Source organism: Lissotriton helveticus, chromosome 6, assembly GCF_964261635.1.
Source record: "Lissotriton helveticus chromosome 6, aLisHel1.1, whole genome shotgun sequence".
In the NCBI taxonomy this organism is placed as follows: domain Eukaryota; kingdom Metazoa; phylum Chordata; class Amphibia; order Caudata; family Salamandridae; genus Lissotriton; species Lissotriton helveticus.
Window position 1 is genome coordinate 829,797,697 of NC_136067.1, and position 27,171 is coordinate 829,824,867.

Here is a 27,171-nt window from a genome sequence, read left to right on the forward strand (position 1 = left end):
ACAATCTCACCATTCACCTTATAGCACGCTCCATTCCCTTACTCAAAACCCACCACCCTTTCTTCCCTGCTCTTCCATCACCTTTAGGCTTCTCTGCAGTTCATCCCCTCATATTTCTTCGAACACTCCCCTAGACCCTTAGCCACTGCCCTTACGCCGCCCTCTCCAGTTTCTCTAGCGGCACGCCCTCTCTCCTATCACTCTCTCAGAGCTCACCTTGTTTGCGTATATGCTCACGGTAAAGGTGGCCATCTGCAAAGTACAGACCACCGTGTCCAGAAATACAGCCACTGATAGGATGGCCTCACATGGCATAATACTCTACAAGCCAGTAGGCAGTGTGCCAGTGGTACCACAGAAAACAAAATACTTCGCGCCTATTTAAAAAAAAAAAAGAAATATACAAATTTAGCAGAGGCCGAGGTCATCTGGAGAGAGACACACACACCACACACAGCACACACACACACACACACCCCCCACACACCCCCTTGCTGTCCCAGTCCTTTCAAAACAAGCCCCTTATTAACATATGAAAGCCGCGCCAGGCCCAGGTCAGTGTGAATAGGGTATTGTCTGTGGGCGCAGGAGAGCGCCGGGGCCTGCGGGCCTTAATAGCATTTAAGGCGCAAAGAGGCCACCAACGGAGCAGCACTTATAACCCTGCTGGGTGGCGGGGAGGGGCAGAGTGTCGTCTGCAACATCCAGGGCTCCATAATGCACTTAAGGTAGGGAGAGGGGCCTCTCCTGTGGAGGCAGGGGCAGCCCCCGCCTGCATGGACTGTAACACCGCCAGGCTTCAGTGGCAATCATTAATTCATCCTTGCGTCGCCTCTTCCTTCACTGCCGACAAGCTTCACAGCCTGAACACAGGGGAGACCCGGGCTAGGCACCCGCGACACACACATACCAATGTTTGGATGCAAGCATATATAATCTATTTTGATATTCAAGTTTAAAACATGTTTTCAATAAGATTTTGCTGTCCATTATTCATTAAATTGTTTAAAAAGTTAATCTCAAATAAATAACAGATGAGTGTCAAAAAGCGTAAAATAAAGACATATTACATTCGCCTTTGGTTGACAAGTGCCAATTTTATTTCTCATAGTCTGTTTTCTTTTCATCTCCAAAAGGAAAACTTATCTTGTACCAAGGAGGACTTTTCCTTAGTATAATATAAAAACAGAACCCCAACTTCAACTATGCTGATTTCACTTTGTTCGCAGTTATGTTTTCATCTGTCGACTTGTTTTAATGTGTCATCACTTTCAATCCATCCAATACCACACCTTTTCTTTCTCATCGCTACTAGGTTTTGTGTTCTTGTTCCCTTTGCAAACTTATGCCCATCCTAAGTAGTCTCTGTGTGTGGCTCTGTGTGTCTGTGGCTCTGTGTGTGTGTGTGGCTGTGTGTGTGTTTTGTGTGTGGCAGTGTGTGTGTGTGTGTGGCTCTGTGTGTGTGGCTCTGTGTGTGTGTGGCTGTCTGTGTGTGTGTGTGGGTGCAAATGCAATAGGTGTCGCATTTGCGAGAGATTAAGCTATTGGCATTGTAAATGACAATGCCATTTATTTATCTGTTTTCAAAACCAACACATAAATAAAGTTTGTCATTTACAATGCCAATAGCTCTAACTTTAGCAAAGGCGAGACCGTTGCATTGTAAATGCTTGTTTTTCTTTTTCTGTCACTTCGAGGGTCAGAAGATGTGACGCCACTCTTGCACAACTCCAGACCATGGGATTGATTGGAACAGGGACAATGCTAACTGCGCATGTCTGCTAGGTTGGCATTCCACAAGCAATCCATCAGACATTTCTGTTGTTCAGACAACTAATGGTAGAGTGGTCTGTTATACTGTGGCTCGAATCAGGACCCAGAGGTCTTCGGTAGAGCGCACCACAGCATAGGCCAGCGGCAGACAGTGTCACACTTACAGTGTGATTGACAAGCGTAGGGTCCAGTAGAGCCCTGCAGTATATAGAGCACGCCGGAAGTCTGAAGCAGAGCATGCTTTGCTGAGATGTTGAACCAATGGGAGCTGAGCATTGCAAGGAAGAGGTGAAGCAGCATACTGATTGAGACACTAGCAGCAAGCCAGCACAAGGTAAGTATTAAAAAAAAACGTCCATCATGCTGCAGCAGTCCTGTCAACTTGAAAATAAAGTTTGCGGTATGAGAAGGGGGCGGGTGCCCGTGAGAAGAGAGTCAAATTCGTGTGAATCACACTGTCGCACCGTGTGAGTTGGCAGGTCTGCTGCAGGTGTTAGTGTGTGTTTGTCTCTCAGTGTATATGTGTGGCCATCCTAGTGCCAGTGTGCACGCCTATGTGCGTGTGTTTGCGTTATGGCCTGCCCACCCTTGGTATGATGCTGGCTCAGCATCATGGGGTCAATTTTTAGCAAAGTGCAGGTATTTCTGGCATGATTCCCTGAGAAAGTTCTGTGACGGGAAGAATAGGAGTAATTATTAGCCAATTGTTTGGAACCATGGCCTGAAGTCATGGGTGCAAACCGGATGCCATCCCGGACAGAATGTTGACAGAGGCATTACTGTTGTAATTCCTGGCATATTGTGGGCATCCATCTTTGAAATGTTACTATATAGGTTGATTGAACTTCAACTATATCCTTATTTCATACTCTCAATACCCAGTGCATTTCCTGCCTGACAAAAGCCCTTCCTCAGAGTATTTTCAACTCCTTTTCTTGGGGTACTCCAAATTTCTCCTTGGTGCCTGACAGCATCGAGTGGAATTTATTGGAGCATTTCTAAAGATGTTTTTTTTTTTACAAAAAAATTAATAAAAGCAAAAAAATGAAATGGGAAATTCTTGTTTATTGGAAATTATTTTTTCATGGAAAAAAGGTGTAACAGTTAAATAAGAATGAGGAAAATACACAAGGTGTTAAGACATGTCTAAAGTGGCGCGACAAGAGGGATGACACTCAGCTTACATGGGAAAGTGCTAGAAAATGGAATTTCACGAGCCCGGCGATCAGTGAAAATCACCCTTCAGTGCATAGGAGACAGCATAAATCTTTCTAACATTGCTTTATAGACATAATAATAACAGTGAATTGAAGACACAGAGAGTGCGTACGGGACCACAGACATTTGGACATCCTTCTCAGGAAACTTACGTTTTGTAGAAGGCTGGCCCTTGCTTACAATGTTAATCACTGGCATATTTTGTGGGCATCCACGCATGATGTTGTCTAGCCCTGCTACACTGCTGGCCCGGCACAATGTGGTAATTCATAGCATATGGTGGACAGCTAACACATGATGACGTTCACCTGGCATCACAGTCGTAATTCTTGACATATTGATGCCATCCATTGCTTTATGGTGTCCACCCCTGGTATAATGCTGGCCATGGCTGAATTATGTTAATTCCTGTATTTGTATTATATTGATGCCATGATTATCCCCACCCTTGGTATTACAGGCCCTAGTATGAAGGTGATAATTTTTATGGTACTCTGGGCAGTCCGGGCGTAAGATGGTGATACTTCTTTCTTTGTGTGGCAGTAGTACATATGAGCACTTAATGAAAATATCCAATTGATGTTTGTCGACTTTCAGAACTTGTTTATGGGCCACAGGGTGAGGAGGGGTAACTGTGGCAAAACCGTGGTGGTTGCCACCTTTTACCTCTTCTTTCACAGAACCTAAGCTATTATAGCACTGTAAACTGAACACCAAGTATACTCTTTCAGCTCTTGACTATCTCAGTGGTTGGTTGAGCAGTATAAGGCATCTCATGGGTAGTGCGGTGAGTAATGACTCAGACCTCAATGGTTACCAAATAGCATGCACTAATGATGGTCCAATCCAGTGTATACCTTTTGTAAAATACTCATACTTTATTATAGTAAAAAAACATACCACTCAAAGAAATATGCTCATATGCACAGGTTTCTGAAACTACTACATAGGGAAAACTGGCTAAACATATCAGGTTTGGAATAAGCTCACTGGTGCTGTCTCACTGTGAATAGTGTAAACAGACATCTTCGCCGATGGCCTGGTCATTGTTAACCCCCACAGTTATTCCTAAAGCCAAGAGCCCCAATGCCGGGTGAGAACAAGTTCAGCGGTGCAGGAGTTACCTGAGCACAGTGCAGTCAATAGCACAAGGAGAGGATGTTCTGATGTTGAGTGTGAGAAACGGGCAGCGGAAGGCTCTAGCAGGGAATAAGCCCAAAGCATGAGTCCCACCCCCCAAACAAAGGAAAGAGCCCTTCCTCAGGTACTGGAGAGTCTTGAATGATTCCTCGCTCTCGGCAGAGTCAGCATAAGATGTAACATGTCCAGCATCACCTTTGAGGGCACAGACATGGTCATGCTCTCTCCTTCTCCTTCCTTGATTGCACAGGGCACTGGTTATAGTTTAAATAGCAATCAGGAAGAAGGGACGCCAATTTCAGCACTTAGGTCAGCTCCTGTGTCACTGCTTCTCCTTGGACACAAGACATCGAGGGTGATAACAGCGATCGGTAGGAAGGGAGGCCCGCATTAGCACTTGAATCTGCCATGTGTCACTTCTATGTTAGTTCGCACTACCTTCCGCTTGGCTACTGCATCTGGGCTCGCTCAGGGGTATTTTCCGCTCCTCTGGCTTAGCGGGCCACACTGATTCTGATGCAGTCCCACCGCTTCTCCCTCAGCTCCTTGAAATCCTTCCAGGTGATGTCCCCTCATCTGAGTCTGGTTTTCAGCGACACTAGCCCTGGACGTGAGGCGTACCTCTGTTATTCAGCAGAGTACCACCTCTTCAGTCAGCAAGAATTTTGGAACCAAGTGCGGAAATGTTCTTGTCTCACTTGCATATTCATGTTGTAGACAGGGAAAGTTGACTGTCTCCACATCCATATGTCCTCCATTAAGCCAGCGGTGGTTCTCAGAAAGAATCAACCAACAAGCCTCTACTAAAAGGTCATTGCTGCATAACCACAACAGCCCTCTCTCCACCCTCCCCCACATTACTGTTGGATTCTAAATTGAAAGCTCAGAAATGCCAGCTATACACATTGCCAGTCTGGAGAGACAATGCCTCAGCCTCCATCTTGTGTCATGCATTACCAGGGGCAATCCTCAAGGGATCCTGTAGGCTTCACAGTGAGCACATTTGTACTCAACATTGAGTCACACTACCACTCACCATGTACACACCCTGTGCACATCATGGTGGCGGATATTTACCTGAGTGAGGCCCTTAGGTGTCTCACTCTTCAAGGACAGGGAAAAAGGCCTGTCCTGTTCTACAGATCAGTAAATTGTCATTCTGCCACCATTGTTCGATTATTATATCCTGGGACACAGACAGTAGTCCTTATGCCCTAGGAAAGTACGCCCCTCTAGACCAATAGGCCATATTCTGGGTCACAGAACCTTTCTAGGCCTCTGCACGTGCACGTTTTTCATGTGCGCCTGGCACACAAGAAGTAGCATACCAATAAAAAGTATAGCTAAGTTTACTCCGGGCAGGGGTGCATGTTTACTTAACAATACAGGGGACATCCTGTCCCATCGTTACCAAACATGTATTTAATAAAAATGAATGTCTGGTACTTCAGAACAAAAAGAATGCTTTTAATGAAAAGGAAACGCTTTTCTTTGGGGGTAATTGAGTTTGTAGGTGATAGCAAAATCTGATACTTTTGATAAACTGATTTTAGGGGACAAACTTAAAGTGTCTAGCAGTATATATTTGATGGATACTTCTAACTGCAGATTCCTCACCTTGTGAATACCCCCAGGTGCCAGACTGGATCTGGATATTTTTCTCTCCAGTTCCCTCAAGCGTCTGTAGGTGGCGCCGTGCAGCTCTGCATCAGGTCAGTCTTGAATGCGATGTCGGGTACCCTACACTCTGCACGCTAAAGTTAGTTCCTTTTCTTTCCGTGTCTTCCAACACATACCTTGAGCTTGCTCCCTCGAATTCTGTCTGGTCTGACAGATTTTTGTCTTCGGAACTTCCCATTGTGCAAGGGACATGTCCTCTTCAAAAATAAGTAGGTTTAAACCAGATGGCAGTGACTGACCTACACGTGGTCTGTCTCTGATGTCTATGCTCGTCATGCAAATTGATGTTGAGTGCTAAGATGAACCGGAAGGCCATTCAGGACCGCAATGGAAAGTTATATGTTGCAGAACAGCTATGAAAAGCTATGAAAAGCCAGGAAGGCACAGATTCCTGCACCTTCTTTGTCACAATCCCGTAACCGTTCTTTGAGTTCTAAGCTATCAGGCAAGTCGAAAAGCAAGAAATCCCCTTCATCCCGCCACTCATGCCTTATGGTATCTCCCAACGACCCGGATACCTCCAGGCTATGAAACCCATTCTCCATCATCGGACCTGTCCAAATGCTACTGACATTTCTGGGAACATCTACGCTGCCACAACAGATCCAGGAGCTCAGACACCAACCATGTTGTGACTATTTGGATTACTACCGGGTCCCCTCTCAGGTGCGCCTAATGATATGTCGCTGATGCCAACTGTATCCTTTGATCCCCGCTGTAGGGTCAGCCCGGACTTCGGGCCAGCACCAACACCCATACCATCTCCGGTGCCGAGACTGATTGCTACAACCATATACTTTAAGGTTGGTGCCGTTGCCGCAGGTGCTGAAGTTGGGGGGGGCGCAATAGTCTTTTCAGACTCAGATGCACATCTCCCACGACTTCCACTGATGCAGCATCATGCTTGGTCTCTCGTCTACATTGATTTGAAAATGCTCCCGCAACACTGACATCCCTGACAGATCCACCGGAAATCCGTCTACACATTAACTTGCTGGACTCGCACTGAATAGCGCGGGGACACACTGGCTAGTGCAACCAAGCGCTCTATAAACTCAGTATAAATAAATAAATAAATAAATAATTGCGGACGATTCATTAGACGCTGAAATAGTCTATCAGGGCAGAACTGGGTAGAAGTTCTTACAGCCCACACTACCGCCATGTGGTAGTGCAACTAACAAAGTGGAGTGGGATTGTGGGTCCTGTGCCATAAGGAGGCTTTATGCTACTGGTAGTGGCTTAGCTGTCAGGACAGCTCTCTTTATCGACACCTGGCAGGATCTTTGAACAGCAGGGCAGGTAAACTTAGCCAACGTTGCCTAGCAGATCAGGAATGGCAGCTGCATTGACAGGTGGCATAGCAATGTGTAGAATCCTGACGTGATCTGCCCCCGCAGAAATCATGCAGTGTCCAAGCTTCTGCGCATTGGAGTTCCCAAGGCAGTTCTCACTTGGAGACACCTTTCACTTAGATTGGAGGTTGAGATTCCTGTACGCCTTCCTGTGTGTACCTCTCCTGCCCAGAGTAATGTAGAAGATCTAGAAAGACTGGGTGCAAGCCAACCCACTGGCTCAGGACTGGACAAGGAGTGTGTGGTACCTGGTACCTCTGCCCATAAGCAACTGTCCTCCGATTCATCTGCCTTTTGGAGAGGACCTTCTGTCACAACAGTACGGCTGGGCCCTGCATTCAAACCTGTGCACTTTACACCTCAATGTATGTAAATTGTGAGGCAACACTTTATGTCTTATTGAGCTTCCTCCCAAGTAGTAGGTATCAATTTAGTAACCACGGGTCCCTCTATTAAAACAATTTATGCAGGATGTTGGGAGAACTCTGCAGCAGAACTGGCCGCATAGATGTGAGGAGACTTTTGGATGTTTACGATGGAACTTATCATGGCTCCACGATTATAAATAACACATATTTCTGCCTACAATTTAAGTGCTTGGATATTCCTGATTATACTCTTGGTGTATTTACATTAAGAACCACGCACAGTAGCAAGACTGTGCTTTATTGACTGGAGAGCTTCATACATTGCGATTTAGCCTTGAGGAAGCCCGCATAGGGCGAAACGCGCGTCGGCTGTGGAGCACTGTGTTTTTAAAAAAGAAATAAAAACAGCATTTTCTACACAACGTGACTCTCTTGGATTGGATAAGAAGTGTTTCTATGAGCATATGAATTGGAGAATAGGTGCTGACTGCATAAGGATAAAAGTGACTTTTTGTGATGTGCACTAGTGCTCTATCTTTGTTGATGTGACAATCTGCAACGCTGTTGGCAGGCAGAGAGTCTTTTTCTGATGCTTGAGGTGGAGAAGCATCTAACATCAAGGTTGCACTCAATATTCAAGATTCTTCTCACATTCAGATGAACTCTTTCTATATTAAGGGGACATGGTGTGATGTGCAGATCTGAAATAGCAAATCCACCTACTTGTGATTTTTCTTTCAGAAATATCGAGCCTCTTACAGGCCCAGTTGTTTGGTATATTGCTGTTAAGGCCTTGCTGTGGCAACAGGTAAAGGTTATCTTTCAGCTTTCTTACGTATACTTGATCAGCCTCCTTTATATAAATCATTTGTGATACATTTTGTGAAAGGGCTGACCCATATGTTTCCACCAATACCATTTGTGATGCCAGAGTTGCACCTTAATTTGATCCTCACTTAGCTCATATGTGCGCGGTTGGAACAAATGCACAGCTGTTTTTGCACCAGTTGACAAACTGAAGACAACATACCTCATAGCGATCATGCCAACTTGTTGCGTGAGTGAAATACAGGCACTTTCTACATTGGGCAGTCTGTCACCCTGGCAGCTTTCTTTGCCCTACCTCACCCTTCTAAGGAGGAAGAAAGACTTAATTCTCTGGGCCTTTCTCGAACATACCACAGAACGTGGTCGACTAGCTCTTTGTAGGGTTTCCTGAGGTAAAAAAGGGGAAGCTGTATGGAAAAAAAAAATCCAGATGGATTGTCTTGTGTATCAAGGGAGGGGCGATGGTCAATGGCGGACTCCAGTGGCCACACCTCTTAGCTGTGTTCCCTTTGTACAATTTTTTTGCCAAACTCTATACAAATGGTGTGCACTGACTGCTCCTGCACCTGCCGTTGCGAGGTGCAAACTGCCAAGCAGATTGTCAGAAATCAGGGAAAGAATGGAGCGGTGCACTACCCTAGTCCTCTGTTTCAAGTAACAACAAATAGTCAAGTTTCCTTTGGTGAAAAAAAAAATATCCTTTAATCAATTTTTCCAAAGTGGTGCAAAGAGTCTCAGCCAACGCATTTTGTTCATCAGGGTGAACTTCGTCAGGGCGTGTGTAATAACAATAGGTCCAAACTGGCTTGGAACCATGTGTTGGTGGTCTTTTTGTAGACAGGAAACTGTGTAGCTGAAGTGGCAGTAATAAAAACGACAAGTCAAAAGGTGCTGCAGGGCCTCCTTGATAAGAGCCCCACATGTGAAACTGGAGCTGTGAGTTGTCCTTGTTCCTTCCTCGAGTTGCCTCTGGATACAAACTTGCCGTCTGGCGTGAAACTGGACAAAGAGAAAGGGGTGCAACCACCCCCACCCTGGGTCCTCCCATAGGTGGGACCCTAGAGTAAGTCCAACCCCTAAACTTAGTATAAGTATAGGAACCCAGTCCTTAGGACTTTAGATTACCCTGGCCGAAACTCTGCAACATATATCCTGGTACTTCGACATTCTATTTCGACTAGAAGATGGAAGAATCTCCCTTGGGGTCAAGGAGTGACTCCCCTGTTCAAACAGGCACCAAAGAAGCATCTTGCCGGTCTGCATTTCCAAGGCTCCTGCCGGATCCCTCTGGATTTGCGACACAGGACCCAGATTTCCAGACTTCTCCGAGGCAGACATGAGATCACAGCAAAGCTGAGACTGGCAGCCCTCACGAGTGACGGGGAACCGGAACCCCTGGACACCATGCACATTTGCTAGTGCATCGACTTCCCAAGCTTTCCCGAAGTTGTGCATTGGGCTACTTGTAGTCCAAGCCCCGAGCACCATTTGCACCGAAGATTGTGGGCCTACACGCCACGAGTGTTCTGTGGACCCGCTTCTAGCATTTCCCTTTGAGGCTCCTTCGCGATCCCTGGTTCGTCGACTGGTGGGTCTCCACGAAGGTAACTCTTCTGTTTCTCGGGCTTTCCTGATTGCTCCAGACGTGCCCTGACTCCCCTCCAAAGGGTGAGTCCCTCAGACCTTGTTGGTCTGCACCAAAGCCAATCTTTGCTTTTTGCGTGGGTTGCTGTTGCCAAGGCTTGTTTGGTCCAATCCAGAAACCGACACCGCAGCACTCGACATCCTTCGTGGAACAGCTCAAATCCAGCTGGTGGTCATCGTCGACGCCTCCCGGTCCTCGTGGCTGAAGAGTCAAGCTTCACCTGAAATCACCCGACATTGGTTGGCACCTTCTCATCGCCTTCCTGGTCACTGGCTTGTGACCCATTCTCTGTCCCCTCTGCTTTCAGGTTCTTCTCGACTCCAATTTAGGCTTGGATCCATCCGGACACTTCCCACTGGTCGCCTGCAGCACTTTTCAGCAGCTCGCCATTGAAAACTATGACTAAACCCGACATCAAAAGGCACCTATGCACCCGGCTTCCCTGGGTGAGGTAACTCGAGTACTCCGGTGCTCCCGTGGGTATTGACACTACAACTGCCTAGTTCTTAAGGGGTTTGCTCCAAGTCCTCTTCTAAGTGTCCTTCCTTTGTAATTTTCCAACCACGACTTTCCCCATTGAAGTAAATGGTGATTCGCGGCTGTGTTTAGACACTGCACACGTCCCCCATGGGTCCCCTGTGTCACTACCTTGGGTGGTTTCTGGTGGCCCCAGCAGTTCTAAAGGCTCTAGGCCTTGTATCTATGCCAGTCGTGGTTCTTACACCACTTTCTTAGTATATGGTTTGGGACGCCCCTACGGCTAATCATATATTGTGCTAATTTACTGTGTGCTAAATAAGTTTACTGAATATACTTTTGCCTCTAGCCTCATAAAGAGACTAGAGGGATGTGTTTAGAATAAATACATATATTTTATATATATATACCTGGTGTGGTTCTCCTTTTATTTGGTCATTCATGAGATTATAGACTGGTAAAACAAGCTGCTTTACATTCCTTCAAGACTTAGCCTGACGGCTGCTCTCCACAGCTACCACTAGGATAGCTTTCTATTTAGGTTATCTTTAAACCTACCATCAATAAGGGTCGTTTGGACTGGTGCAAGGTGCCCACTAGAATAGTGGACAGCATATGCCAGGCCAACTTCTCACACATGAACTTAGTAATCAAATTGTGCCAGTGTGCATATCTTCAAGGCTCAGCGTTCGATGGCGCAAACAGAGATCCGAAAGAAAGTGAAGTCGGTGCGCGGAGTTGGCGGTTTTGTATTGTCTTGACATCTCATCGAGTATGGGATGGACCCCACAAGGAGCCACATAATGTCACCAAAAAACAAGTGAGGGAATTGCTGAGAATATTCTCTAGATCCAGTTTGCCAGCTGGTAATATTCTCAACTGTGAGGATTCAAACGGTGAGGAATCTGGGGTTAAATAGATTACCAACGAGAAAGGCCATTACTGAAGGTTAGTAACTTGTTCTTTACAACTCATATTTGAGAGATAATTACTTCTGGAGATTTAGACCCTAGTTTGTAAGGCTGATGTAACCAGTCTGCTATCTGAATCTCTAAGGTTTCCATAACCTAACATATATCACTGGTGTATGAGCATGTACAATTTATATAGCTCTGCTGTGTATTGCCTTAGATTGGTATATGTTTCATATTTTGGGGTACAGAGCTTTAATGCTTTGTAAGTGATGTGGGCGATCTTGAATGTTGTCTATGCCTCTAGAGGCAGCCAGTTAAGTAATCAATATATGGTTTTAGAGTCGAACTATTAAGAGTGGTGCACACTGTAACATGATTTGAAGTATAGACCAAATATATCACACTTCGTGTCCCAAATTGTTCAGAATTGGTGGCATGTGTGAACTATATGAACCCAGAAATGATTTTTACTAGACACACTGGTATTCATACTGCTTTGTGCAGTAACATGTGTTTGTCTTCTAGATAACAAATGCTGAAACCACCATTTTCTTGACCATGCCAAAAACCACCTCCAACTAAATACCTACAAAACAAAATCCCTGAGGGAACTTATATTGAATTCTTTGTTATTTCTTTAGAGCAATAGTCAACAGATTGTTTATTATGGATCTCACCACCTAAATATAGGACCATATTTATAACGTTTTAAGTTTTTAGTCACGAGACACTGAAGTTACATTAAATATAAGGTATATAGTTCACACAATATTTTATTACAACTTTTTTTTCAACTAGTTAACTGTTAGGTATAAAAAAAAACTTGGTTTTATGAGTGATAAACTCCTTTTAGGTCAGTGCATGGACGGTTTGTATTGTTTTACAAACAAATCACACATAGCAAGGCAGTTGTTGGAAAAATAAACCATAAAGACCAAGAGCCAACCCCTTTTAGTTGCGAAGTTTAGATACCACATCAGCTCAGATTATTTAGAAAGGGTTTGTAGCAGGTACATCTACATTTTTATTTCAGCTTAATACTGATATAGTCAGTAAAAAAATAGGGTTAAACTTTCCTGCTGTTAATTTAATTAATTGTAATTAATATAATTACATTCTTTACGTTGGCTAGGGTTAGTATTGGAGGGATGGGATCAGAGTAAAGTATAGTTTCATTTTTTGGCTTTAGGACAGCGTGTTGAAAGATGCTACCTAGAAGTGATAGCGTAGAAGTAATGTTATATTGAACAGTGGTGCCCCACAAATTGACATACATCCCAAATCTAGTGTTAATATTTCACCAGGTTTTACTGGTGGACCAACCCAGGTGCATTAACAAACGGACCCACTGAGAATACACTGATGTAGATGATGGCTGAAAAGTATCCTTGAACACATTTTAGGGGTATACAGTTGTCAACAGAAGTGCCCTTATCAGAGGAATCTACCCTTCCTTTCACAGACGTTATACCTTTACTCATATAATATATTTAATTTTGGTCTCTACTTAGTAAAAACCCAGGCTGATATCTTCCGGTTTAATGTAAACTCCTTATAATGCACAGTAGAGGTGTACTTTATCTTGTACATCATGATGTGGTTATCAAACCACCCTGCACCCCTGCACTTCTCAATAACTTCCTTAGCATGTTCATATCCTTAATAATGGCTTTTCGTTGAGCTCACAAGCACACCGTGGCAGAACTCAGTAGAGAAGATGACTTGAGCATTTGCCATCTAACTCTCGGATTACCCACATCTTTTTTCTTAATGTATTCTAGTGTCTCTTCTGCTAACAAAATGGTTTCTGTATCTTTGAATAAATTTACATTGCCTGTGAGCAAATGAAGTGGATGGAGGTCATTGGTCCCGATGATTCTTAAAGGTAATTCTATGAATAGTTGTGCCTCATTCTTGTCTTAGATGTGAATTCCGTCTAAATATCTAGGCCTGCTTCACAAAACATTTTCAGTGAGTAGTTCAGGACTTGAAGTGGGTAGGGTCCTGCTGGTGCTCAGCGCCTACAGTAATTAACAAGCATTTGCAATGCAACAAGTCTCGCATTTGCGAGAGCATTTGCGAGAGATTGAGCTATTGGCATTGTAATTGACAATGCCTTTTATCTATGTGTTTTGAGAACCTACAAGCAGTGCATAAACATGCACTTTGCACTTATAGCCCTTGCTTACGAGAAGCAAGGCTGGCAGTAAAAGAGGCGCAGTTACTGCCAGCCTTGCTTCTTGTAAGCAACAACTATAAGTACAAAGTGCATGTTTAAGCACCGCTTGCAGGTTTTCAAAACATATAAATAATAGGCATTGTTATTTACAATGCCAATAGATTAAACTCTCGCAAATGCGAGACCTATTGCAGTGCAAATGCTTGTTTCATTTTCTGCAGGTCTCCACATGTGGTAGACTGAGCTCAAAGTTAATATTATCATTTTGAGTTCTTGCACTATTCTTGGGGCCAGTGCACTCAGCACCACATCTCTGAAACAAAAAACGTTGCCTCAGTCATTGCCTGCGTATGATCTATCTTAAAACAGTATAAAATCTACATAGATTCATGCAGTGATGATATCGGTGTTGTACTTGGGCTGTTTCTTTAGGACAACCTTGTAATGCTACTTTCAGTAATATGCATACACCGCTTTTTGATAAGGGAGCTTGCTCGATCTCTGCAGAGCTTATGCATGAGCGAAGCCTAGTAAAACCGTTTCACTACAGACATTAAAACAACTGCCATTGCCAGTGCTCGCAAAGGGTATGAAAGAGTATGATTTCAACCGAACACAATACTGTTCTGTACATGGAACCTAAAGTTGTAGAGGTTTCCGCTAGCATAGACGGCATAGCTGAAGAGGGAAGACTAGTTCAACTATATATCATAAAGATATAAAATATACTTGAAGGTACACATACATTCGAGCAGCAGGTGGATGAACTCAGCAAGCTGCATTTCAGAAATAGAAGCCTGTAACAGAATGCACACAGATCACAGCAACCATCTCACTAAACTGTGGAACCTGCAACTGACAGTCTCCTTGGCATGCTCAACACACCCCTCTGTTGCTGTGTTTTCTCAAGCTATTTTCTTACAAGTACTAAGCCCTGAACGATCGGATACATGTAAAGGGATTCAAGAAAGTTGTTTACTTTTCAAAAGTCATGGTCCCTCCCACTTGAATATCTTAAAATCCTCCTTACGACCAGCCATCAAGCAAACACCCTCTGCACCGTCTTTGCCATCCCACTTTATCTTTTTGTATTGGGGTCCACTGCTAGGACCGTCAAGAAGTTAAACACTTGTCTCTCATCCACCTGCCCCTCACTTTAAATCTCATTAGGATAAACTATATAGGAAGCAGCATTGACAACCAGGTCACTAGGGACAGTGTGTTCAATCTCAACACTGGCTATTATTGACATCCATGTAACGTCTCTTCACACCTGGTCATCGTTTCTCACCTGGAGGCACCCGCCGAGGCTCACATTAAATCATGGCTCTTCGGAACGGAGATCCAGCCATGGCGCCGCCATCTTTAGTGTCGGAAAGAACGTGCCATCAACACGCACATCGGGTGTTCTGACAGACACTGCTTCTCCTCAAAAAGTGCTCCAAGGGCGTAGTTAGGACAGGACTAGAAGCATGCGTGCGTGTAACTGTGAAAGGAACGCTAGCTGACAAAACATTGGTAAACTTTGTAGCAGGCTGTCGCTAAGCGATTAGTAGCAACCGACAATCTAGGGGTACTATAGCAAAGCTATTTGAGTAAGCTGGGGGCTGCGAAATTGCACCCGTGCGGGGCAAGCAGCTAGGGAAAGCACAAGGATTCCAGGTGGTGATCCGCATGGTGGCCAGATTTTCAATAAAAACAAAAAGAAAAGGCATGCAGGAGGAGTAAAAAAAGTGGAAGTGCACCGTTTCCGCACACCATACCCGTGCACATGTCCTGTCCAGGCGCGTACACATCTTCTGTCCGAGATGGAGGAAAAGTGAAAGCGCGCCATGCGCACATTGTGCTGAAACGCCATACGCGTGCGTGCACATCTCATGTCCCCCTTCCGCCGACAAACCGACAACAACAGTTCTCGCCAAGGCGTGCAACGCATGCGCTGCGTCGCTAGTCGAGACCTAAAAACAGACTACGAAATTGGTCCCTACCTGGCCCAGTATTCATGTAACTTTACAAGAGAATATATGGACTTGTTTCTCTGCAAAAGACCTTCAGTTAATCCAATTCAGAGATGCACGCTGTTATGTTTCACATGTTTACTTCATGTTATGCATGTCCCTATTTTCTTGGAGTATTTCCTTTTCCTGCTTTTGTGTTTCTGAGCACTGTATAGCGCATTGTGCAATACGAGTCGCCTTGTCAGTGTCTAGGTGGGTTCAGGGTGTGAATGAATGCTCAGAAGAGGGCATGATTGAAAGCTCTAGAATTGAGGCTGAATGCACTGCAAGTTTCTCATTGTGCTTTAACTGAGTCATAAAGGGTGTTTTGACTACATGCTCACTCAATCGTTGGCCCCTCTACAAAGAGCACAGGGCAATGGTGACGTGCTAATTGTAATTACCATTCTTTATGTGAAGGCAACATACAACTGTTAAGATCTGGACAGCAACAAAATGAAATAAAAATCCGTGCACGTCTGTGTATGAGAGAGGATGAGGAAGAGTAGGAAATAAAAGGAAGCACGTGCAGAAGGACAGAGTGAAATGCTAGTGACGAGTGGAAAAAGATAAAATGAGAGACCTGGAGATGGAGGGACATAAGAAAGATGTGCGGAGAGAAAGGGTATAAATGGCTAATGCAAAAAAACAGAATACAGAGAAAACTAATGTGAAGGGAACTATAGGGATTTTTACTTATCTGATATTAAATTGGTAGCAGGTATTGGTAAATCTGGTAGGTCTGGCTTTGTCTTTAAGGTGTATGTGTTAGCTGTTCGTTGATGTATCTCTAAGCAGTAACAAAAAACAGGGAGGCAAAAACACAGGAGTCTGCACCACGTTTTAGCCTACGCCCATAATTGTGTAGGCCATGCCTCTAGTTATGCTTCTCTGGCCACGCCCATTTTAGAAACCCCTCACTTATTACATTGCACTTAGTGCCATGAACTAGTTGTGTTTTACTCCAGGCTTAGGTCTGAATTACTTGTATTAAGAGGCAAGACACGGTTATTTGGTTCAGTAAGCATGCTTTATTCCTGGAAATTGTTTAGGAAGTCGAATCGGAAGCCAAAATAAGCCACAACTGCTCTTAGAAAGTACTTTGTGAATCTAGTCTTGATATTCAGGTATAATTCACATTCAAGAGAGAAGTTAAGAGACAACTAGTCATTAAAAAACACAATAAAAAAAACGTTGTGATTTGCTTTGCAATCAGCCACATTGTGTTAGTTGAGAACATGTTCACATTTCCTTAACATCAGTTTGAATTCTTAGTATTTGCAGATATCTATGGTTTGCCTATCTTGGCCACATCCAATCACACTTATATCCATCAGCTTCTAAGAGAGTTCCCAGTAGGCTGTTCAACTTTCCCACAGTTTGCAGGTTTGTCCTGCAATTGTGGCACCTGTTCCGCTGCCCTCTGAGGTGCACTGCGGAATGCACATTGTCTCACATTTTGCTTCCCCGCCACTTTTAACCTCCTCATAGTACAAGCAACTCTCACTCTTTCTGCCCATAATGAGCTGTGAAAGATGCACACATCGGTGCCTAGAAAGATGGGGTTGCAGCATGGGGTGGGTCCTGCACAATGCTGCTTCAGGGTTTACAGCTATTGAGATGCAAATCTAGCCACATGCTGATGGACAGTCTTAAATGTGTGAATGAAAACCATGCTCACTGGGTAGTGTCTCCTCCGTGTTTGTGTTTATTACTTCTATTAAGCATGTTTTAAAATGCTGACATAATGGCAAATTAATGGTCAGAGGCACTGAGAGAATGTGATTTGCCCAGAATCAAAAAGTTTGTTAAAATGGTAGACCCAAGACTGCAGCACACTTCTACCTGCTGCAAAGTCTATATCAGGAGTCTCCAACCTTTGTGTAATAAGAGCAACTGATGTTAAAAGGAAATCATCATGAGCTACTAATATTATTAGTGTTGTAACAGTGACCACATAAGACAAGATTACAATGGTGACCACCATGTCCAAGTTTGCCAGCAGTGATCACCTCAGTGCATCGGGACGGTTGCTAGCAGTAATGTAAAAAAGGCTTTATCAATTTGGAATGTCCATACATAGGTAATACATGCCAGACACAGTGCCCCTGGCACAAAAGTAATCATATTAGTAAAAAAAATTCCACACGTGATTTATCGCTCAAAATCATCTTTGAATATATTTTGGAAATTCAGCCTTTTTTTCGAAACATCAGCTTATGAGTTCTGAAAATGCACATATTTTCCTCTTGGAATACACAGTTTTGTCATACTTTTCAAATGTAGAAGGCTGGGATGCACACAGGAGAGCTACTGACCAGTAGCTCGAGAGCTCCCAGTAGATCACAAGCTACTCGTTGGAGACGCCTGGTCTATATACTTACCATTATATTGCATTTTGGTAACTATACCATGAGATCTGGCACTTCTCCGCTCCCCAAGTTAATAGCCAGTCCAGTTTATAACCAAACACTTAAAATCAGCATTTACATTGATGTTAAATAATCCCAAACTTGCCAAAAAGGGAACCGAGCAATAATCTCCAAAAGTGAACACCGAAGAGGACGTACTTTGGTCAACTGGGAGGCTGGGATTAAAAACCGTGTCTCATGGTTCCACATTTCCAACTGGGCACCTAGACCATAAATGGGTGGTCACGGAAGTCGCTGCCTTTCTGTCACTATGTTGTGGGCTGTGCTCAGATTTATAACGCAGTATTTATTTCCAGGATATTTAGGGGAAGTGGTACAACTGAGATTCAATGCCAAGTATCATAGTTCCATGGCGAAAACACGTCCCTGGGGCCAGCTGCTTAGGCAGTGAATGCTTACTTTGCTTATGCGTGGTAGATACTTATATTTATTATTGGCATTTCAAAGCTATTTCATTCAATTTAGGATTTTGAAGAGTTGTTATTTTGCCCAAGTTGTGTTTCAAAAGTAGATAAAGCAAGTTGTCAATGTTTACTCCAGGAGGAAATAAATGGATTAGAACGCAAATACAATGTGAATAGTAACCCACACCGGATACGTTCAATTGTGTCCGAGTTGTATATTTTAAGAAAGCCTGATTTAGAGGAGCGGGACAGAGAGGGATTTAGAATCAAACCCCAAAAATGCCCTAGTGACCACCAGGCCCCTTCTGACGTCACAGCGCGCGCAAAATGCCCGCACGTGCGCTGTGTATTTCTACTGGTAAAAAGTGCCCTGCGAAAGGGATAATGGAAAGTTTCCCATACAGCGGCGTAGCTAGGCGGGGGGGGGGGTTCTGGGGGGGGGGGGGGGGGCGGAGGTAGGGTGACCAGAATTTTAAAGCCAAAAACAGGGACATTTCACAAAAATAGAAGAAGGACTACACTTTTAATTCAGGCGATGAGATCTCTCCTCAGCAGAGAATTACAGAACAGGCAGTAAGAACATACATAAAATGCAATGTTTAAGCCCAGTTGCTTGCCTGTTAATTAAATTGCCTTCTTGAAACAACTGCTAACTTTCCCTGCTTTGTAAAACATAAAAAACACCTCCCACCGTTTTCAGTCGACCCTCTCTAAAAACGGGGACATGAGCTAAATTTCTTGAAATTTGCTGGGACAGCTGGTGAAAAACGGGGACCGTCCTGGCAAAACGGGGACGCCTGGTCATCCTAGCGGAGGGCGATCCGCCCCAGGCGGCACTATTTTGAGGGCGGTGGCCGCGTGGCACTGGCCCGTTGCTGCGGCCTTTATAATTTATTTGAGGACATTGACTTCTGTCAGTCAGTGTCCTCATATAAATTATAAAGGCTGCTGCAATGGGCCAGTGCTGTGCGGCCGCCGTTTTGCAAGCGCTGCTCCCAGCATGCTTGAGGGCTTCTGCAACAATCATGCTGTTCCTCTGCGCAGCAGCACCGTACCGCACGTGACTTCCTGGTGGCTGCTGCCCCATGCGTCGTCAGTGGGTGTCCTGATAGTGCGCTGGGCCGGTCGGGGTCACTGTACCGCACTGTGATGAAGTTGTGAAGCTGTGGGGGCAATTAGCGCTGCTCGCACCACCATTCCGAAGCGGAAGGCAGGTGGGGTGGAAATATTACAACCATTCTATCTGTAGCTTCTCTCTGCTGTGACTGCAAAATCGTGCTGTTTTTGGGGTGTGCCCCCAACACGTCAGAGCAGGAGCCCTCGAGCGCCTCTCCTGACCTCACCTTGACTTGGGCCAGAGTTCCAACGCGCGTTGGGTAACTACGGAAGCATGTGTCCTAAAGGATGACCGTGACACAAAAGGCAGTGAGTTTCTTGGGTCTCTCTATATGTATTTCTTTTGGTTTCTGTGGGTGACTAGACATCAGTGGTCTTTTGAACAAAAGTTTGTCATTTCTGTGAGTGTCCAAAACCATAGTTTCTTCCATGGGCTATTTCTGGAATACTGGCTTTGCCCTCGTATGAAGCCTGTTTCACTCATTTTTCCGTAAGAGCTTTGTGTTTTTATGGTGTACGAATCAAACTCTTATCACCTGCAAAGAACTAGGGGCCTAAGCAGTCGTTCCCCTAGTAACTCAAAGTGTGAGGGGGTTCAAGGAATTTACATAGAATTTGCAGATTCAAGAAAAGGATATCAAAATCAGCCTTATTGAGGCCACTCTAAGGCTCTGATTATGTGTGGGCCAGAGTTTTCCAATGACTGTGCATCTCCCTGTTTTGCAGTTTACAGTGTCTGGTAATATAGAGGCAAATGACTATCATTTGTGTCTAGTGTAAACAATCTTAAGAAAAATACTATTACATTCACAGAACGATACATTATTTCAGGACTTTGTAGTGATTCCAGAAGACTGGGAATGATAAGGTGGATATGATTCCATTTTACAGTATAATTAATTTGACGGAAGAGCGCTGACACCGCCATGTTAAGTAAAGAACATTAAATCTATTGGAAACACCTGCTAACCCTAACCAGTAAGTGATTTTTTCAAGGGATATTTGTGAGAAAGGGAAACTAGTCTGAAACGTAGAAGCTAAATAGATGACAATATAGGAATATCGTTCAGCAAGATAGTGTAGACGGACTGTGTCACTGTGCTAAGCGTACCTACACAAAACAAACAAGAATCTAAACATTCCAATGAGATCCTGGTAAAAGAAACTGTACGGAAAATATGTTTGAGAAAGATGCAGGAAAAATCAGACAGAACCACGAGGAGAATAAGAGGGCAGTGCTGGGATTTGCATAGGGTAAGGCTGCTTTTCCGACGCTGAGCTTGCCGGGAGTAGGACTGAAAAACGCCTGCCGAGGGATATATCTTGCTCCCTCATTAAACCGGCAAGCCGACGTTGATGGGGCCCAGACCTTAGATTGATTGGGTTGGGTTATGGTACCACAGTGATTGTACCAGTCAGCGATAATACGCTGTTCACCTTGACGACTCAGGTACTGCTGATGCACGGGCAATAGGCCTGGCACCGGCCACAAGAAACATAGATTGTTTTTTGCACATGTTATGGTCCTGAAGAAGCGCGATTGGATCCACTAGGGACCACCAGACGCGCGAAACATGTCGACCGAATGATTTGTTTTTCCCTTCTCTTGAGCACCCACCCTGAGAGTAGCGTGTAGTTACACATCCGCCCCTATTATTCATTACATAGGGTTTCTCCAGGGTCCTCTCCCCCCTTTTTTAAGCCATCCTCACAGACCCGTGAATAAATTAGTTTGAGGGTACTGCAAGGTTTTTTAATCCCCTTTTTTTTTCATACTCACTATTTACATTTACTAGGCCCCCGGACACCCATGCACAACTGCGGCATCTCCAAAAAAAGAACTCCGCCAAAGAGCCCCCTTGTGGGGCCCGTGAGGGACTGCAGCGCCACCCACACGAGGAGCAACGCCCAATGATGATCCAGGGCGACCGCACGGTTCTCTGAGGGAGGTTACAAAGGAGAAGCACTTTCTTCACTTCACGCATATGTATTTAACTCCACCTGAAAGCTCTGACAAAGAGATTAACCACTTCCCTATACTTACCTCTATTTTTCTTTAACTCTCCTTCTCGAGCATCCTACATTTAGGTAGACTCCCCTTGAGGAACTTCTGCCCCTTCTTGTGTTTACATGCTAATAGTATAGCCGTGTTGCGCTGTGTCCTTTTTGAGTATTTGAAGCTTAGATGTTGCATGTTTGATTGTGGCCAGTAGAAGTGGACTTTATCTTATCCTATCTTATATGGAAAGACTTTGGTCTTGTGTCTGAGGGGAGGCAAAATATACTGATTATGTCACAATGTCCTTGAATCAGCAACTGTGCATGCCAGTGCCACAGAAACAATGTTATATTGCAGACCCTTCTTCACACATTCGTGCCTGCTTACCTCAATGAAACTTGTGGTCTATTACAAGTTGGCAACTAGGAGAGTTATGCAGAAGTGTGGCCAGGCGTGGATAGGGACCCCTAATGTTCATGGAGATTCTATAGGTCTTCTATTGGTTTTGGGTTTCCTTCTGCTTATCCTTCATCAGCGCAGCTAGGTGGGGGCGGTCCGCCCTAGGTAGCACTATTTTGGGGACGGGGGCTGTCTAGCCCTGGGCCGTGTCATGTATGTGCATGTAACTTGCATGATCGAGGTAACTATTAGCGGCAATACTACGTGTCTCTCGGACCTCTTTCAGGTGCTCGCCGTCCTTTTTCCCCAGCACCCCCCGGGGGGCGGCAATCTGAAGGATAGCCCCGGGCGCCACAAGCTCTAGCTACGCCCCTGTTCCCATATACTAGTACTCAGAAAACAGTCAGATTCTTACCCCTGAGAAGGTTTTTTGTGCCCTACTGAAACAAGGCGTACAAGCAGAGCACGTGGCCCCCAACAATAGCGTGCAGACGTCGGCGTAACTAGTTGACGCAGCGCGTAAAGGTTTACGCAGGAAGCAGCCTTCCCCAGTCCAGCTCCTGCTGTGCTGGACGTGACACATTTTGTACTGTTCTGGCTGTGGACGCAGGAGCAGAGAGAGCGCCGGGAATGTGAATGGGAATTAAAGAGACATACAAATCTTCTGTGTAGGTATGCTGTCATTTTTATAGTGATTGAATAGTTTATTACCGCTCCCAGGGGCGCAGCGAAGAAAAGGGCTGCCGGCGCTACTGCAGACAGGATATATTATACTGTATGTCAGAGTTCCTTTCCAAGGCCTATAATATTATCTGATTAAAAAAAAACCTGTCAGCTGCACTGTCAGTTAATGAAAACAGTTATGCAGTAGCAACATATTAAAGTGTGTGTCGTTAACATTTCTAAACTTATTTTCTTTGTACTATCGCAGAATGCACACTACCTTTTTGGGGTTCAGGTAGTATGATTTGACAAAGCATTAAAAGTAAAACTTGAGCTGATAGGAAAGTTCATGAGGTGTCTTTTTTGCAGCTTCTTTTAATTATGAAGCCATATAATGCACATTTTCTGCAAAGCAGCCCATGGCTGTTGGACAGAAACCTGGGGTGAGTACTGAATCCTGGAAGGCCACTGATATTTATATTGTCACAAGCATTGGCAAAGCCAGATTCTGGCTTTACAGGACTGTTGCAGGGGGTCCACTGTTTGAGCGGAATAGCGTCGCCACATTTAAAAATCCCCCCATACCCCACCCCCGCCACCCCCCAAGATGAAAAAAAATGGTAATTACCATTTTATTTTTCATCTCCTGTCCTGAGCCGAGCATCAGGACGAGTGCAGGGCCTCTGCTGAGTGACAGAAGCATTCTGGAAACTACCAGAGATGCAGAGGAATAGATACACAAATAGTTCTATAAGGGAAAAAAATATATTAGTCCCTAGCCATGAGTCCTAAAGCTCTACAATTTTATTTCTTTGTTTATCAATCCAATACCGACTCCAAAAATGGTTGTCAATTTTTTAAAAATGTTATCTAGTTTTTGCCACAAAACACGTAAGGACAGATATACAAAAAAACATACATATACACATACCCAATCTTTCCTGCCCGTTATATTTATAAACAGATGCAAAAGAAACGTAATTCAAGAAAAGCAATCTGAAAAAGAAGAAAGAGGCAGCCCATTACACATTTGAGGGGCTACATCAACCCTCCACTTAGTTTAAGGAACATGTAAACAATAATCTTTTATGCATAAATCAAAATCTGTTGGAGTCCTCCATGCTGCTACAGCATATTCCTTAAACTAAGTGGAGGGTTGATGTATCCCCTTGATTGTATAAATGATTTATGCATAAAAGATTATGGTTTACATGTTCCTTAAACTAAGTGGAAGGTTGATGTATATCCTTAAATGTGTAATGGACTACCTCTTTCTTCTTTTTCGGATTGCTTTTCGTGAATTACGCTTCTTTTGTATCCATATGTAAATATAACGGGAAGGAAAGATTGGGTATTTGTATATGCATGTATTTTTGCATATTTGTCTTTTTGTGTTTTGTGGTAAAAACTAGATAAAATATATGTTTTTTGTCAACCATTTTTGGAGTCTGTATTGGATTGATAACAAAAGAAATGCAATTGTAGAGATTTAGGACTCATGGCTAGGGACTAATATATTTTATTCCCTCCTAGAACTATTTGTGTCCCTGTTCCTCTGCATCTCTGTTCGTTTCCAGAGTGTATTCCTTGCCCATATGCAGTAGGATTACCAGGGCAAACCCCATTTTTCAGAAGAGTGACAGAAGCATGTCACTCAGGAGAGAGGAGGGTGGGCTGGTATGGCACTGTTTAAAGTACGCATGTCTTTTTGGCCACCCATCTTGCAACGGCCAGCCACACATGCACGCTTTACACATCTCTAACCCAGCTGTCTTAAGACAACTGGTTTAGAGAAAGCCAAAGCCTCCGGAGCGCTGTGGAGGGCCGAATAAGGAAGCTCTCGCCAATCCTAGGGCCGCTCTCATGCTGGTGAGAGAATCCCAAGGATTGGCCAAGGTAGTTCCAGCATCCAGTTCCTGTGTAGAAAGAAGAGGTCCATAGCGAGGACCTCAGCCCCCCCCCCCCACTGTAAATGCCTATCGCCACTGGATTGTTGTATGGTAATCGTGAAGAATTACAAGTAAATAGCATTAAATAAATATATCTGTGTGCAGGTAAAGAACTAAAATAATATTGATGTAGGTTAAAGGGTCAGGTGACAGTTGCACTTCGAAGCCAGATCCAAAAAGCCATTTAGGTTAAACACTGCCTTCTTCCCATCTGTCCTGCTGTCAGAGAAAAACATCATAAATTATCTAGTTATTTTAGACACTTGAATAGCATTACTATGTCATATGTGTGCCACTGAAAGTTCAAGTTCAGGCAGCTGGATAAATAAAATGATCACAGCTGAGTGGAAGGCAAGCACTGTTTTGTGGAAGCCCATATTTTCTGTACACTCAAAACGTACTCCTGGGTTCCAACACGTGTGGGCGCAGCCAAAGCTCCTCTCCTAGTGATTCTCACATAATTGTCTGGCGAAAGTGTGCCTGCCTGCACAGTTTTACTTTTATTAAATTAACCACTTTGAGTTGGTGCTTATTTAGTGTAAACTGAAGAGGCACAACATAGCTCAGAATTAAACCCCAGCCATTTTGTGTAAGATATCAGAAAAAGTGCTTAGGTGCGCACACCCACTGTTGTACTAGGGACAGGCGGGCCTTTTTTAAACCAATCCCACCACCACCTTTCCCATCCTCCGTCAAACGTTTGGTTCTGACTTTGCGAGGTGATAGACAAGAGGTAATAATCGAAAAAGGTTTATGGTGAATGATTATGTGCTGTTATCTGGGAGCTGTCCTACTCTCTGCAACACTGCACATGGATGTAAATATTCCTTTATAAGTAAAAGATGCTTTGCATTTCAAGAAGCTCTGATTTAGCATAAACTGACGCTTGAATAAGGAATTAGATCAAGCATTGGCACAATCAATTTGTCTCGCCTTTAAAATGCTTTGGCATATTTGGAAAAACAATGCTGAAAATAGGCAGTGGTGTGTAGCAGCTCATACACTTACATTGCCTGTCATTTAGGCATTTGTTTTCTTAAAGAAAACACCATTTGAAAATCGTCAGTGTGGCAGGCACGTGAGCTGTGACATCACGAAGCATACGCATACACTGGCTGCCAACTTGAAATGTGTTTTCTTCGAGAAAACAAATGTTTGTTACAAGGAGGCCACTGTAGCATGTTTTTTCGTCATGTTGTCACAGTGCACACACATGCCACATCAGCGGTGTTGGAATGGTGTATTTTTTTTGTGAGAAAACACATTCCAAAATGACATTTAATTTAGCATTCGAAGACGGCCGTTTATGAATGGTAAATAAAATGTCCCCAAAAAACGAAAGAGTGTGAGTAAATAAACGAGGAGCCCAGAAACGGGAGTGTAGTTGACGGGCCCTCTTAAAAGAATATATTTTAAAAAACAAGAAGGGAGGTAAGAGGAGGGAAGGCAACAGAGAGTTGTAAGTCGGCTGGTGTGCAGAGGAGCAGTAGTAAAGATCAAGCAGCTCGGCAGCAGTGAAAATTCAGAGGGAGCACCACAATATTGATTGGTATGTCTAGAGCATGAAGTTTCTCTACACGGGAGAAACATTATGCCTGGGCATAGCTGCCATGTTTCTCAGGTCCATGCGTGATGTCCTGCTCTTGTCCAGTTTTCTTTCAATTCTCAGGCCTGTAGTTTTTGTTTTATAATGTAATAAACAAGACTACACTCTCCAGTATTCAAAGGAAAAAAATCCAGATTGGAGCAAAATTCCATCCGTGGAAAAACTTAAATGGACATTTGCACATACACATTTTCCCCAGTTAGAATATTGCATTTAAAGTTTGTGCAATTGAGTGCTTTCGAACATTTTTTAACGTTCCCTTTGTACTTATAGGAGCCTATAAACATTGTATGTTTATTCCTGATATAGAAGCTATTGTACAGGAGCAAATTCCTGACTTCTGAAGCAAGGATTTTGTGATCTTCGGAATCAGGCCCTATGTTCCTACAACTTATTGTATCTGCATTTGCTTGTAATAAGGTGACCAGCTCCTGAAAACAGTTCTATCAGTGACTCTTCAGTTCATAAATACGCTCAGTTACTTACAAATGATAAGTACATTGTATAAAATTTACCCTTAGCAGTGCTTTTACCCTGATTTCCCTTCTTTCCAAACAAAGGCTTGTTTTATTTGGCGAAGTTTCAAAATATTTCTTCTTGGAAACTGACCATAATTTGCGTGAATACTATTAATATCGGTATGCCACAAAGTTTTTCATATTTGGCCTTGACATCAAAGTCATGATTTTTGCGCCCCATGTAAGTTGTTGAGAGAGAAAGGTTTGCCAACGTACATCCATTTTCAAAGCCACATGGAAAACGGTTTTACGTTTAACTCAGTGACTACTTGGCACTTTTGTGGAGAAAAACGTCATCAACGCCTAAATGTAGAAAAAGTGAGAAAATGTCAACTTTAAGCGACATAGTATTGGTTGTCAACGTGAGACTTAGCTTGCATGATAAAAGCTTTGCACAATCCTAGTTTTAGCAGCTGACTGAACTTTCTGAAGCTATTGCAGATTATAGTAATTTTTTGCCAGACACGCACAAAATGGCAGCAAAATGGGGACATTGACGTCTCTTCTTTAC

The 27,171-nt window shown here is 43.9% G+C and overlaps 1 protein-coding gene across 1 annotated transcript in view; it reads left to right on the forward strand.

The window, feature by feature from the left end:
* PDSS2 (decaprenyl diphosphate synthase subunit 2) overlaps positions 1-27,171 on the forward strand; it is a 799,955-nt gene that overhangs the window by 252,457 nt on the left and 520,327 nt on the right. The window lies entirely within an intron of this gene.